Here is a 14139-nt window from a genome sequence, read left to right as displayed (position 1 = left end):
TAACCTCCAATATTACAAAAAGTTAAGAATTCTTTGCATTTGGCAATGGAACTGCATGGTCTATTAAGCAACATGCTAATCATTTTAACTACGTCTTTCTTACTAGAAAAAGCCCAAGCATTCATGGAACCAAGGATATATTGGGACTATACTTAAAAATTAGCCATGGTTAATATATAAAGACTAGAGGCCCGGTGCACAAAATTCGTGCACTCAGTGGTGGGGAGGGAACACCCTCAGCCCAGGCTGCATCCTATCACAGTTCAGGAGCCCTCAGGGGATGTCTGTCTGATGGCTTAGGCCCGCTCCCCTGTGGAGGTGAAAGAGGCTCCCGCCACAGTTGCTGTGCTCAGTGAGCCTGGCTTCTGGCTGAGCAGCGCTCCCCCTGTGGGAGTGCAATGACCACCAGGGGGCAACTCCTGGGTTGAGTGTCTGCCCCCTGGTGGTCCTGAGCATCATAGTGACCAGTCGTTCCACTGTTGGGCTGAAACTGGCTCTCCAAAATCCCCCAAGGGGTCCCGGATTGCAAGAGGACGCAGGCCAGGTCGAGGGACCCCACCGGTGCACAATTGGGGTTGGGGATGAACTGCAGGACGGCTCCAGGGCATGTCCGGCCAGTCTCGCTCAGTCTCAGTTGTCATCCTGACCCCAGCAGCAAGCTAACCTACCAGTCGGAGTGTCTGCCCCCTGGTGGTCAGTGCACCTCATAGCAAGCAGTTGAGAGGCCTTAGCATATCATTAGCATATTATGCTTTGATTGGTTGAATGGCTGACCAGATGACTGGACACTTAGCATATTAGCCTGGTAGTGACTTCTGGTAAGGTCATTTTGATTAATGCAATCTCATGTTATTTCTCATGTCTCAGAGATGGGACAGGATGAGTCAATAAAAATTCAAAGTATGAAAAATTTTTAAGCAATGGAAAAAACCTAACTTCCTTGGCTTAAAAAAAATAAATCTGTAATTTCAGTACATTTTAATTATATGAAATCTATATTTCCACTTCCTTTAATCTGTGCAACTCTAAAGGGGCACTGTTTTTAATCCATTTAAATTTGTGACCCTGAAAGAGGGAATTGTTCAACAAATACATGTTCTGTGCCTATCACATATGTAAGTGTTCTGCTAAAAACTATGGGAACTAAAAAGAAGCAGACAAGAACCTTTCTCTCACTGGGCTTACAAGCTAACAATGGGTAAAATATAGGGTGGAACAAAAGTAGGTTTACAGTTTGCAGCATGGAAAAACAGTTTATTCTGGTATTATTTTATTTTTATTTTTTTGTTAATGCTCACCCAAAGATATTTTTCCATCAAGCCTGCAACCGAGGTATGTGCCCTTGACCAGAATCGAACCCACAATCCTTCAGTCTGGGGGCCGATGCTCTAACCACTGAGCTAAACAAGCTAGGTCAGCAATAAATTATTAAAATTCTCCAGGGCTCAATTTAACCATATGTAAAAACAAAAGAGTTATGGGTACTACTCTCTTCAGGGTAAAAGTTTGTAAAGTATGAATTCCCCAAATACAGTAGAATTTATGAGTCATACACTACACCCACACAAGTGTCATAATAAATTCTCTCATAACAAATAATTCTCAAAACATAGTACTTAAAATGTTTCACTTAAAGTTGTCATTTCTTGATTTTTGTTTCTGATGAAAAGAAACATCATCAGTTACCCCAACTAAGAGGTCTGGACACAGAATAAATGGAAGTCCAGAGGAGACATGGTATAAGTCAAATATGCATTAGTGGCTTTAGTTATTTTTCATCAAATAATGGTGTCCTGTTTGGGCTTTCAGGGATATTTAGAAAATGTTGTAATTAAATAAGAATTTATGATGTCCAAGACAGGGACACCAAAAGCACAAGCAACAAAAGGAAAAATATATGAACTGGAAATCATCAACATTAAAAACTCTGGTGCCTCAAAGGGCATCATCAAGAAAGTGAAGACCTGACCAGTGTGGCTCACTGGTCAGAGCATTGGCCTGTGCACCGAAGGGTCCTGGTTTCAATTCCTGGTCAAGGGCATGTACCTGGGTTGCAAGGCCTGGTCGGGGCACATGAGGGAAGCAACCAATAGATCTCTCTCTCTCACATTGATGTTCCTCTCTCCCAATCCTCCACTCTCTAAAAATCAATGGAGAACATATCCATTGAGGATTAAGAAACAAACAAAAAATAAATAAAATGAACAGACTGACCAATCAATACAGTGTGACCCTAATCAGGACCTAACTCCTTTAGTCCTCTATATCATCCATCACATGGAAGCCACCAGGAAGCCAGGTGTTTGGGCATGAGCTCACCTGCGACTCTAGGTGTGGCACCATTTCTTTAATTGATAACCTTTACTTCCTTGGCTGGGGAAAAAAAAGCAAGACAATCCACAGAATGAAAGCATATTTTGTAAATCATATATCTTGTTTCTAGAATAGTAAGAACTACAACTCAATAAAAAGACAACGAACTCAATTTAAAAATGGGCAAAGGATCTGAATAGACATTTCTTCAAAGATATATAAATGGCCAATAAGTACATGAAAAGATTCTAGACATCATTAGTGATCAGAGAAATCTAAACTGCAGAGATACCACTTCTTACCCACCAAGATGGCTATAATGAAAAAGAATAACAAGTGTTGGTATGGATGTGACCCTCATAGCCAGTGGGAATGTAAAAAGGTACAGTAGCTTTGGCAAAGTGTGACAGTTCCTCAAATGGTTAAACAGTCACCACATAATTCAACAACAACTCCTAAGTATATATTCAGGAGAAATGAAAACATATGCAATAAATGAATATTCATGGCAGTTTTATTAATAAATAGCCCAAAAGTCCAAATGTCCATGAATTTATTGATAAAATGTGTATCCATAAAATGGAATATTTAGCAATATAAGGAAATGAAGTACTAATACATCCAACTTGGATGAACTTTGAAAGCATTATGCTACGTGAAAAAGGTTATCACAATGAAAAACTTACTGTGTAAGTCCATTTATATGCAATGTCCAGAACAGGTAAATCTATAGACAGAAAATAGACTTAGTGGTTGCCTGGTGCTGGGGGTATGAAGAGATTGAGGGGTGAAGGCTATGAGATGCTAGGTTTCTTTTGAGAGTAATGAAAATATCCTAAAACTGACTGTGGTGGTAGATGCACAACTTTTTGAACATGCTAAAAACCAATATACTGTACATTTGAAATTGGTAGATTGTATGTGAATATTTCAATAAAACTACTAAAAACTATGATGTCCAATGTTTACACTGCAATATAATCTACCATGAAGGAGAGTGAATTAGGAGTCAGGAAATCTATGTTGTAGCCAAATTTATCATGTCATTCCTGTTTATATTGTTCCTCCTCTTATATGAAATTTAAAGCTTCCTGCCTCACACTCAGAGTTCCTCATAATGTGAGATTATAGTTAACGTAATACTTCCTTCAACAACTTGTGAGCACATTAGGTTTATTCTACTTCCATGTCTTCATTTTTGTTGTCCATGCCATAGCTTAGAATACACACCCTTTTATCTCTATTTATCCAAGTTCTTCAGTATTGTTTAAATTTTTTTTAAAAAAAATATATATTATTGATTTTTTTACAGAGAGGAAGGGAGAGGGATAGAGAGTTAGAAACATCGATGAGAGAGAAACATCGACCAGCCGCCTCCTGCACACCTCCCACTGGGGATGTGCCCGCAACCAAGGCACATGCCCCTGACCGGAATCGAACCTGGGACCCTTCAGTCCGCAGGCCGACGCTCTATCCACTGAGCAAACCGGTTTGGCTTTAAATTCTTTCTCACAAAACTTTCCCTCACTAAACTGTTTCTCTTTTAAGCTCCTATAGCCCTTCAACACAATAGTGAAAACTGATATTCTGCCCTGAATAAATCATTTCCACTACACCGTAAGTTCCTTGAAGTTGGGAGCCATATAATCAGGCTTTAGTATTTATAGCAACTAGAGCAGTTCTCAACCTTCTGGCCCTTTAAATACAGTTCCTCATGTTGTGACCCAACCAGAAAATTATTTTCGTTGCTACTTCATAACTGTAATGTTGCTACTGTTATGAATTGTAATGTAAATATCTGATATGCAGGATGGTCTTAGGCGACCCAAGTGAAAGGGTCGTTTGACTGCCAAAGGGGTTGAGAACCGCTGAATCAGAGCAATCCTTCATTTAATATCTATAAAAATACTTAACTGAATCAATTTTCGTGTGATTATTTCACTACAAAAAGTTTTTAAATAAATGTTCATTGAATAAAGGACTAGATTGACAAATGGCAATAAGTAAAACCAACGCACTACTATCACTGGTCAGAGCAAACAATAAAGCTGCTGATATTATATAAAAAGAAATACCCCTTTAAGGATACAAAGTGAGAACAAGCAATAATTTTTGCTTGTGATAAAAAAACACCAAGATACTTCTCAGCCTTCTACTGCCAATCACTTATACAAACAGAGATAACGGCCCTAAAAATAATGTTTATTCAGCTTTGGCTAAACTACAAACATTTTTAGCTATATCTAATATTGTCATATAGTTATAACTGAAAACTCACATGCATATAACTAGCTCATTCGGAATACACTTAAAATTAAAGAAATAAATCTTAGTTTTAGAGAAGATTCATTAATATTTGGGAAAGACATTTTCTATTACTATTGGCATAAGTCAACTTTCAGGCTCACTCTCTACTCCTATCCAGGTCACTACTTAGCTATCTTAACTTCTGCTAAATTCTCTCTTCTCCAATCAATTGTCAGTCTTCACTTCTTTCCTTTTGGGAAAACACACACACACACACACCCTCAACATTAATCTCTTACACTCCAAATCTTTGCCCCTTGTTAGATTCCTCAGAGATCCTAGATAAATTCAGCAGCAGAAAGAAAACTCTTATGTGCTTTTCATCTTGGTTCAGGCAGCTCACCTCATTTATGGTAAACTCCTTTATTACCTTACCTCAACCCTGAGAAAAAGCAACTCAAGCATTTAAGTTTTTCAAGGAGTACTACTGTGGTGTTTTTTTTTTTTCTTTTGAAGTTGAGATTCATGTAACTAGCCTCAAGCATAGATTAAACATATAAAGGTAATTTTTCATCACTGGAGAACTGTCTTCTCCTTCTCTGTTAGGATAAACACCAGAATATGAATGATTAATCTTGTCCCCTCTTCCCTTTGGTAACCTAGTAGACAAGTGAACAAAACTGGGTAAATTATAACAACACATATTTACAGGGCCATGTCTGGCAGATCTCAAAGAATGCAAAACAAAGCAAACAAGACACGAGACATGAGTTATTTGTCCTGTATGTATGTATGTGTGTGTGTGTGTGTGTGTATATATATATATATATATATATATATATATATATATACACACATATATATATATATTTTAAGGGGAGAAAACCATTCTGAATAAGAAAAATAAATGGCTAGTCTTACCTAAGTTTCCAATGTCTCAGAAACCTACATTTATAGATATGATAGTGTAGAGTAAGTTTAAAACCATACTTTCTTCTTAAGACTTCAGAAAGTTGACCAGGGCAACCTCTATATAATGACTGATTTAGCATATACATTAAATGGCAGAGGAAAACAGCCATTTTCTCCTTATCCGTTTGTTACTTTAATTCATTACCTTTACCTCCTCCCCAAAAGGCAATTCAACAACTCCATATGGTGAGAAATTATTTAATTCCCTGGCAGCACACAGATATATATTCCAGAAGAAAAATGTTTTGCCTTTAAAAACTTTAATTATCCCCTCAAATCTTTAAAAGTGCTTTGTAAATGTTTCAGATAAAAACATCACATATTAGCCCTAGGAAGTTTGGCTCAGTGGCTAGAGCTTCCACCTCCCTATCTTTTTGGAAGATAGGGAGCTTACCTATGTCCCTCCTACTAGATTATTAGTTATCTTTCTCTTTCTAACTTTAATCAACTAAAAAAATGTATAGCATATGTATTTTAAAGATAAACAAACAGCATTTAACCAGGTTAAATGCTGCTTAGAAGAGCCAAAAAATATATAAAGAGAGATGCTGAAACTTAATTTTGTGCTCTACTTGAAGTACTACTTGGTCTAATTGGTTGACCAAAGACTTCTGGGGGTGAGGTGGGATCATCTAAGCAGTAAAATCTCAGTATAGAACAGGGGTGGGCAACCCCTGGCACACGTGCCAAACATGGCACGCCAGTAACTTTTGCTGGCACGAGAAACCCTCTCTTATAATCTTCCATTTACAATTTTTTTCTTAATATCGACTTCTTTATTTTTCAGATAAATTCAGTGTAGGTGCATCTTAGATAAATAAATAATTTTACATAACAAGTTATCTTAAAGACCATAGACATGGATTGACAAGAAAGGGGAAGAGCAATTTCTATGCCTCTGCCTTAACTCTCCCTGCCTTCCTAGATCCGACCAGTGTTTTGGTTTCATCCATATACCCTTGTGAATCTTTGTTCTCAGTGATGAATTTTGTTAAGTCTCGTAATAGGAGTAGCCTGACAGATGAAAGTAGTAGCTCGTGCATATCTCTGAAGGTCATGTGCCGGGAGCCAGTCCATCCTTGCTGCAGGGAAGAAACATCTGCACAGCATGTGTTTCAAGGGACCCGACATATATAGCATACTGTTCTTAATGTGTTTGCTCCCCTTAGCACTATGTGTTTTGGCCAAGGTCACCTCTCCGAGAAAGGTTGTTTCCCCAGGTGGGGATTTTCCCCTGAAGTTAGGGAGGGAGAGAAACCCCTTAACTAAGTGCCAGGTGGGTAGTTAATCACTTTAACTACGAACAATCACACTTAAGCTACATAATCTTTACTCCCTGGAATGGAGATAAGAAACGCCCTAACCTTTGGAATAGAAATTGATAGGATTAAAATCAACTGGTATAAATACAGATGTAACAAGACAGCAGAACACAGAACCTAGAGACAGAACCTGCATGGAGATCCTGCACAGAACCTGGCCAAAGATCCTAGACAGAACCTGGCTATGATGATCAACTGAACGCCGCTGCCTCTGTGTCCTTCCTTCTTCACCGACTCCGTCCACACCTTTGGGGACCCCTGGACCTGTTGGGGTTGGACCCCAACAGTCATGAAATATAAACCTGATGTAAAATCTCTGTCATCAGTGATGCAGCAGCAAAAGTGCCACTGATAATATCAAACGTAGTCATAAAGTTTTCTGTCGGACTATCAGTGTACATGTATACATTAAAAAATAAATGTATTGCCCTAACAGGTTTGGCTCAGTGGATAGAGCGTTGGCCTGCAGACTGAAGGGTCCCGGGTTCGATTCTGGTCAAGGGCATGTACCTTGGTTGCGGGCACATCCCCCATAGGGGTGTGCAGGAGGCAGCTGATCGATGTTTCTCACTCCTCGATGTTTCTGACTCTCTATCCCTCTCCCTTCCTCTCTGTAAAAAAATCAATAAAATATATTTTTTTAAAAATGTATTTTTCATCATCATATACTGTTTTTGTTGCTCGAATGAATTTTATTATTTCTTCAAGGTTCTTCACATATGTACACCTTGAGAGATATCAAGTAGGCGTAACATGTTCTCAAAAAATTAGGGTTGGCACACAGAAGAATTTTGAGTCAGAGATTTTGCTGGTTTTGGCACGCACTCACAAAAAGGTTACCCAACCCTGGTTTAGAATCATATAGGTGAAACTATTTACTTAGGCATCTATAACAATAAAAGCATAATATGCTAATTAGACTGGATGTCCTTCCAAACGACCTTCTGGATGAAGGCAGGGCTGTGAGGGAAGCCCAGGTCCTGGGTGCCAGAGGGAAGCCAGTGCTGGCAGCCGGGGGAAGAAAGCCTACCCTAGTCAAATATAAATCTGACAATTACACTAAAAAATTTAGAAAATCATCAAAGAATAAGTTAATGACTATGCAAAAAATAAATACAGGAAGAAAGCTAGTATTCTCATCAGCATTACTGGGTCATAATATCCCATGAAAATAGTCTGCTTAAAGGATTGCCCAGCTGAGCCGACTGGTGTGGCTCAGCAACTGAGCACTGACCCAGGAACCAAGAGGTCACAGGCTCCATTCCCTGTCAGGGCACATGCCTGGATTGCGGCTCCATTCCCAGTAGGGGGTGTGCAAGAGGCAGCCGATCAATGTTTCTCATTGATGTTTCTTTCTATCCATCTCTCCTTTAAAAAAAAAAAAAAAAATCAATAAAAACGTTTTGTGTGTTTTTTTTTTAAAGAACTGAACTACATGAGATGTTCTTTCTCATTTAGAGAGAAAGCTATTGAGAGTATTTTGGCTGAAATAGCAATAGGAGGTAGGATAAAGAGCCTCAACAAGAGTTAAATTCAGACTAAATTCATTTTCATAGTTAACTCTTACACACCTTACTTGCCTTTTCATGCACAAAAAGCTAACAAGGTACTGAGGAAGTTCAAATGACAATTTTCTGTCAGAAACTGTTATTTATCAGTCAAATGAATTCTCTTTCATTTAAAGAAATAAAGGCATAATGATAGATTACTTTAAAGGGTCAGGTAAGATCTAAAAATAAAATCGGCTCACTAACTAGTTAATAAATACGGGTACATTCATATGATGAAATGCCTCATTGTTAAAAAAACAAAAATGAAGCTCTTTTTGCTAAGCAGTATTGAGTGGGTTAAAGCAAGATATATGATGGTGTATATAGTAGACTATCATTTGTATAAAAGGAGGGGAGAGTATATACATATTTGCTTGTGTATGAATATATACCTCTGAATGAATAACTGGCAATACTCGGATGACTTGGTGGGGGCGCCAGACACACACACACACACACACACACACACACACACACAGACTTTTCCTATAAATTTTGTTTTGAATTATGAATTATCTGAATGACATTAAAAAATAAAACTGAAAATATAAAACTGTAGTATTCCTCTTTTCCATTATTTTACCAAGTATGATCTCTCCTTCGATATTCTGCCTTATTAGTCATCGCGTCCTCAAAGTTCCTTTAGAGTAGCGACAAGACAGTGCAATTCATCTTTGGATTTGCTGCAGCTTCTACTCCATAGTAATATTAATAATGAATAATTTAAAAATAAAAAATATTTGTTGGGCACTTGTGTCATTTAATATGTATCAACTTATTTAAACAGTTTACATGTATTAATTTATTTAATTCCCACATTTCTATGAGGTGGATATTGTACCTTTATGACCAAGCAAACTGAGGTATGGAGAAGAAACCTGCTCCATGTCCCACAGCTAGGAAGTTAAAATAAGGCTTAAAAATGAGTATCTATCATTGAGTCCCTAAGGAGGTACTTTATCTCATGACCCTGTTAAAATGGTGGTATTATTCTAATTTAACAAATAAGAAAACTGAGGCTGAGGAAGATTAAAAAATTCCCGGTAAGTCACAAATTTCCTTGAGGGTAGGCACATGACAATAGTGTCAGCAGGGATTCTAACACCTAATGCTCTTCCCACTAACTACATTCTGTCACAGTGAATGCTAACTAAATACCTGAATTACCACAAACTGTTGTCTCAAGTAATACTGCAGTAGAAATGAGTTCACACATAAGAAAAAGAAAATCCTTGCCCTGACTGGTTTGGCTCAGTGGATAGAGCGTCAGCCTGCGGACTGAAGGGTCCCGGGTTCGATTCCAGTCAAGGGCATGTACCTTGGTTGTGGGCACATCCTCAGTAGGGAGTGTGCAGGAGGCAGCTGAATTGATGTTTCTCTCTCATCAATGTTTCTGACTATCCCTCTCCCTTTCTCTGTAAAAAAAAAATCAATTAAATATATTTTTAAAAAAGGAAGAAAAGAAAATCCTTGCCTTTTTTCTATTCCCTGTCTACTATATCCTTACATTCAGATTTGAGCTCTTAACTATTCAATTAAAAAGCCATCACTGTGACACTGTACGTCAAGAAAGATATGCTTATAAGACTGTGTTACAGGCAAACAAGTGCATATATCTGAATCTAGTAAGGTATTTATGGAATAAATGAAATTATAAATTTCAGTGATACATTGTAAGCATTAAGTTGCAAGAACATTTTTTCTACTGTAGAAGAGGAAAAATATTTTTAAATTGACATGAAGTGGGGAATACATACATGTGGGACAAAAGTAGGTTGCTATTCATATGGAAAATATCATTAATAATACAATAATTAATAAATTGTAATACAAGAATAAACTCTTTCTTGTACTAACAACTGTGAACCTGTTTTTGCCCACCATGTACTTGGTTTTACTATAACCTTACAACCGTAAGCCTATTTTTGCCCCACCCTGTACTTGGTTTTTAATATAACCATATTATATCCCAAAACAACAAAACACAATGTCTTAGAATGTGACAAAATAAAGCTACTTCTCTATGAAGAAAAGTTTCTATTTGTCAGATCTAATCAAGAATATAAATTTTAGAAAGCAGAAAAAGGAAGTTGCCGTTTTATAGATCAGGTTTCTAAGTTCCCTTAGGCTCTTACATGAAAAAAAAAGTTATTCAAAAGGGGTACCAGCTTTAAATCCCATAAGTGCCTTTTAACATTTTTCAGTCAATTTGTGTCAAAAATTCATTCATTTTCTGAATACATGGTCCATTAATAAATTAATCACAGATTTAACTGTGATTTTTTTACTGATCCGTGAGAGGGGGTAGAAGTGTAATTTTTAGTACCATGCTCCATGTGAATGTTCACATATTAATGAATATAAAAGTTTGAAAAGTTTCACTTGGAATTGCTAAGAATGAACAGATTATGAATTTATAAATAAAGTTTAAATTTTCATAGAGGACGAGTTGTCCTAATATTCTCTGTAGGAGAAAAACGTTCCTCAACTGATGCTGGGTTTCAGAAAATCTTTCTTAAGGAAAAACAGTCATCTATAACATCATCAATACTACAATTTCCTCAGTGTTTGTCAATAAAATCATCTTCTCAGTCCTTATGGAAAAACTCTTTATTGCATTTTCTTAATTTTTTCAACAATGACAAATTGCTAATGTGTGTTCAAGACTTGTAATACAGCAAAGAAGGTTTTGAAAAAGTGACCTGGCAACAGGAAAATAAGAGGGCTTCTATTACCAATCAGTATTTATTCCTAACAAGAAACCTTGTATATTAACTAGTTCTAGTGAAATGTGGCAGACCAAGTGTTTTTAAAACAAATAATTCGTTCATCTTTTGCAACACCTAAAAATAACCGTTTTGTTGTTGTTTTTTTTTACTTTTAAATCAGGAAATAAGCAGTGAGTGTAAAAGATTTCAATAGCTGGCAACCAAAAGTATCTTTTATACTAAACCTTTAGGAGGTGGAACTGATGTAAGCTAAGGCCGGAATGAAATTCTAACTCCTAAAAGAGGGTACGACACACTTAAATAGGTCATACCGCAGGTCCGCTAAAAATCATCTTTTTAATCTTTAATGTGTCAATGACTTTCCTGCCATGCCTTTTCCTAACAAAGAAAAAATAAGCCTTGTGGCTTAAACCGTCAGCCTCCGGTCGGGGTCACCCACCGCATTCGGGAGACAAATAGTGGATATTTTAAAAATGCCTATTTTTAGAATTAGTATTAATCAATATGTTCACGTTTAGACAGAAATATGTGGGGAAACATGGTGGCGGGAGGCGGGGTGGAGCGATCCAGAGGACCCAAACGCGTTGGCATGGTTGGCAAGAAAAAAACACACACACACACACACATAAAAAGTGATGTAAAGCAAAAGTACATCGACCAAAAACGAAGTGTTTCACAATGATAGATCTCAAGCGATCACCTTATTGAAAGGGTTAAAAGCGAAACTGTTTTCAAACAGCAGCTTCCCTTTTACCCAACTGTTTCAAACTTATTAGAAATATTTTTTTCTTAGCAACCCCTTCCTCCCAAAAAGAATGCATTTCCATGACTACTGTCTTGGGGTGGGGAGAAAAATAAAAATAGAAAGAGGTGAGGGGAAAAGAGTCAAAACTACCTAAAAATGCACAAGCCCTCCTCGCTTCCCGGAGCAGAAAAGCCAGGGTCCCCGCATTGGTGTGGAGCGAGCGGGGGAAAAGGGCACGAACAAAATACAGGACGAGGAGAAGCCGTGGGTTCCGAACTTTATTGCACAAAGAGAGCGGGGAAGAGCGGGGCCGCCGCCGCCGCGCTGCTCCGCACGCCGCGGGCAGGGCAGGCACCGGGGCCCCCGGGAAGGCGGGCACCTTCACCTCCGCTGCCCTCCGCGGCCGCCGGCCTCCGCCGCCACCCCCCGCGGGCGCCCGGCGGCGCAGCCGGGAGGACGGCCGGGCCGGGCCGGGGGCGAGGCGGGCGGCGCGGGGGGCAGCGGCGCCAGCCCAGATCAGGCCGGGCGGGCGGCCTCCCCCGGGGCGGCTCCCGGTTCCCGGCTCCGCGCCCGGCCCGGCCCCTGCCCGGCCCGGTGGTGGTGGCGGCGGCGGCGGCGGGAACGCGGGCGCCAGCTCGCTGCGGCCGGCCGCCCGCACGCCGCCCGGTCCCCGGCTGCCACCCCCGCCCGCAGCCCGCCGCCCCCCGCCATGAGCGCCGCCGCTGGCTGCAGGCAGAGTCGCTGCCGCCCGGCCGCCGCTGGCTCCAGTCCGCCGCCATTATTCTTTGTTCGCTGCGAGCGGCGGCGAGGTTGTGGGGCTCGGGCGGAGGCTCCATCTTTGCCGCGGCCCCTCCTGCGAGGGGAAGGCCCGGAGCGCGGGTGTCCGGCGCCTCCCCGTCCCCCCTCGGTCCCCCCGGCTCTCTCGGGCTCCTGCCTCCTCCTCCTGCTCCTCTTACCGGTGGTACAAGCTCCTCCGTCACTGCTTTCGTTCGCGGCCCGGATCTCGCTGGAGTTTTATTCTCTCCCCCACGTAACACACCGCGTCAAACTACACCTCCGCCGCGTCACTCACCAACACTCCGCTTCTCCCAGCCGCCCGGGCCACAGGCAGCAGCAGCCGCCGCGGACTGAGGAGCCGCAGCCAGGGAGCCAGCCAGCGCCGCCCAGTGCCGAGTGCGCAGCGGCCGCGCACGGAAACAGCCGAGTCCGCCCGGAGGAGCTCGAGCGGCCCCGCCCCCCCGCGCTGGAGGCGGAACTTGCCGAAGCTCTTCGGTTTCCTTCGGGCGAGGCGCAGGGGTTCTCCCGGGAGTGGGAAGGCGAAGGTGGGTTGGGACCCGCGTGGGTGGCGGGGAGGAGTGATCTAAGCCCCATCGTTTTGGCGGCTAAAACCCGGCGGCGGCGGAAACCTGAAGGAGGAAGTGGGGCTTGTATGTGGCCGGCAGGGGAAATCCAGGGGGGTGTGGACGACTGCATGGAAACTCCCGCGCGGGTCGGGCCCGGCGGCGGTAAGCGGCGAGCTCTAGGGCGGCTGCGGGCGGCCTCGGCCCGGGAACTTTCAAACGCTGCGGGGACGCGGGAGACGCGCCGCTGGGTCTGGACCGCAGCCGAGTGCAGGAGGAAGGCAGCTGCAAACGCCCCCAAGGCCCGCGGCAGGGCCGGGCTGGGACGCGGTGCCGCCCCGGCGCGGCTCGGGAGCCCCCGCGGGGAGGGTTTTCCGCCTCCCCCGGCGGGCCGGGCAGCCCGGCTCCGAGAACCAGCTGAGAAAGCGGGTGGCCGCCGGCCGGACTGTTCTGTTTCGGGGCTGGGGCTGGGGCGGCTCTGGGACCTGTGGCACCTCGCGGGGTTCAGCCCGGCTGCGTGCGCAGCCAGGGTCATCCAGGGCCTCTGAGCAATGACCTGCGCTGACCCAGGTTGCTCTTCCACAATTTTTCGAAATGTCTTCTCCATTTCCCTCCCCTACCTGCCCGCCTTTTTTTTTTTTTTCTTTTTCTGGCACCTTCCAGTGTCGCTCTCTTTTCGCAGCCGGTGTTCTACAGCCGTGGTTTGCACCCACTGCACCCTTTCCTTCACCGCCCCTCCCACTCTAAACCCGCCAGCGTGACTTCCGTTGCCTCAAAGCGACTGAAATTGCGCTTTCAGAGGTCACCCACGGCCACGATATTGATTTCTCGTTCTCCTCTGTATTGAACTCTGCAGTCCTCTTTCATAATCGTCTTTCTGCCCTTTGAGAAGCAAACCTGTCTTAGGAAGCAGACCGAGAT

The 14139-nt window shown here is 42.3% G+C and overlaps 1 protein-coding gene across 5 annotated transcripts in view; it reads right to left on the bottom strand.

The window, feature by feature from the left end:
- The window catches only part of CREB1 (cAMP responsive element binding protein 1), a 58553-nt gene extending 45530 nt beyond the window's left edge, over positions 1-13023 (bottom strand). For 3 of the 5 annotated variants that reach the window (XR_011472386.1, XM_070421973.1, XM_070421971.1), the window contains exon 1: positions 12835-13023. The gene's annotated coding sequence lies outside the window, so the exon portion shown is untranslated. The remainder of the gene's footprint in view (positions 1-12834) is intronic. The other 2 variants (XM_070421975.1, XM_070421974.1) reach the window with 2 other exon arrangements.
- Between the last annotated feature and the right edge of the window lie 1116 nt (positions 13024-14139).

The sequence above is a fragment of the Myotis yumanensis genome, unplaced genomic scaffold (genome assembly GCF_028538775.1).
Source record: "Myotis yumanensis isolate MYYU_CA2020_CCGP unplaced genomic scaffold, mMyoYum1.0.hap1 SCAF_8, whole genome shotgun sequence".
Classification (NCBI taxonomy): Eukaryota; Metazoa; Chordata; class Mammalia; order Chiroptera; family Vespertilionidae; genus Myotis; species Myotis yumanensis.
The sequence above is the reverse complement of the archived record's forward strand: the minus strand, read 5'-3'. Positions and strand labels throughout refer to the sequence as shown.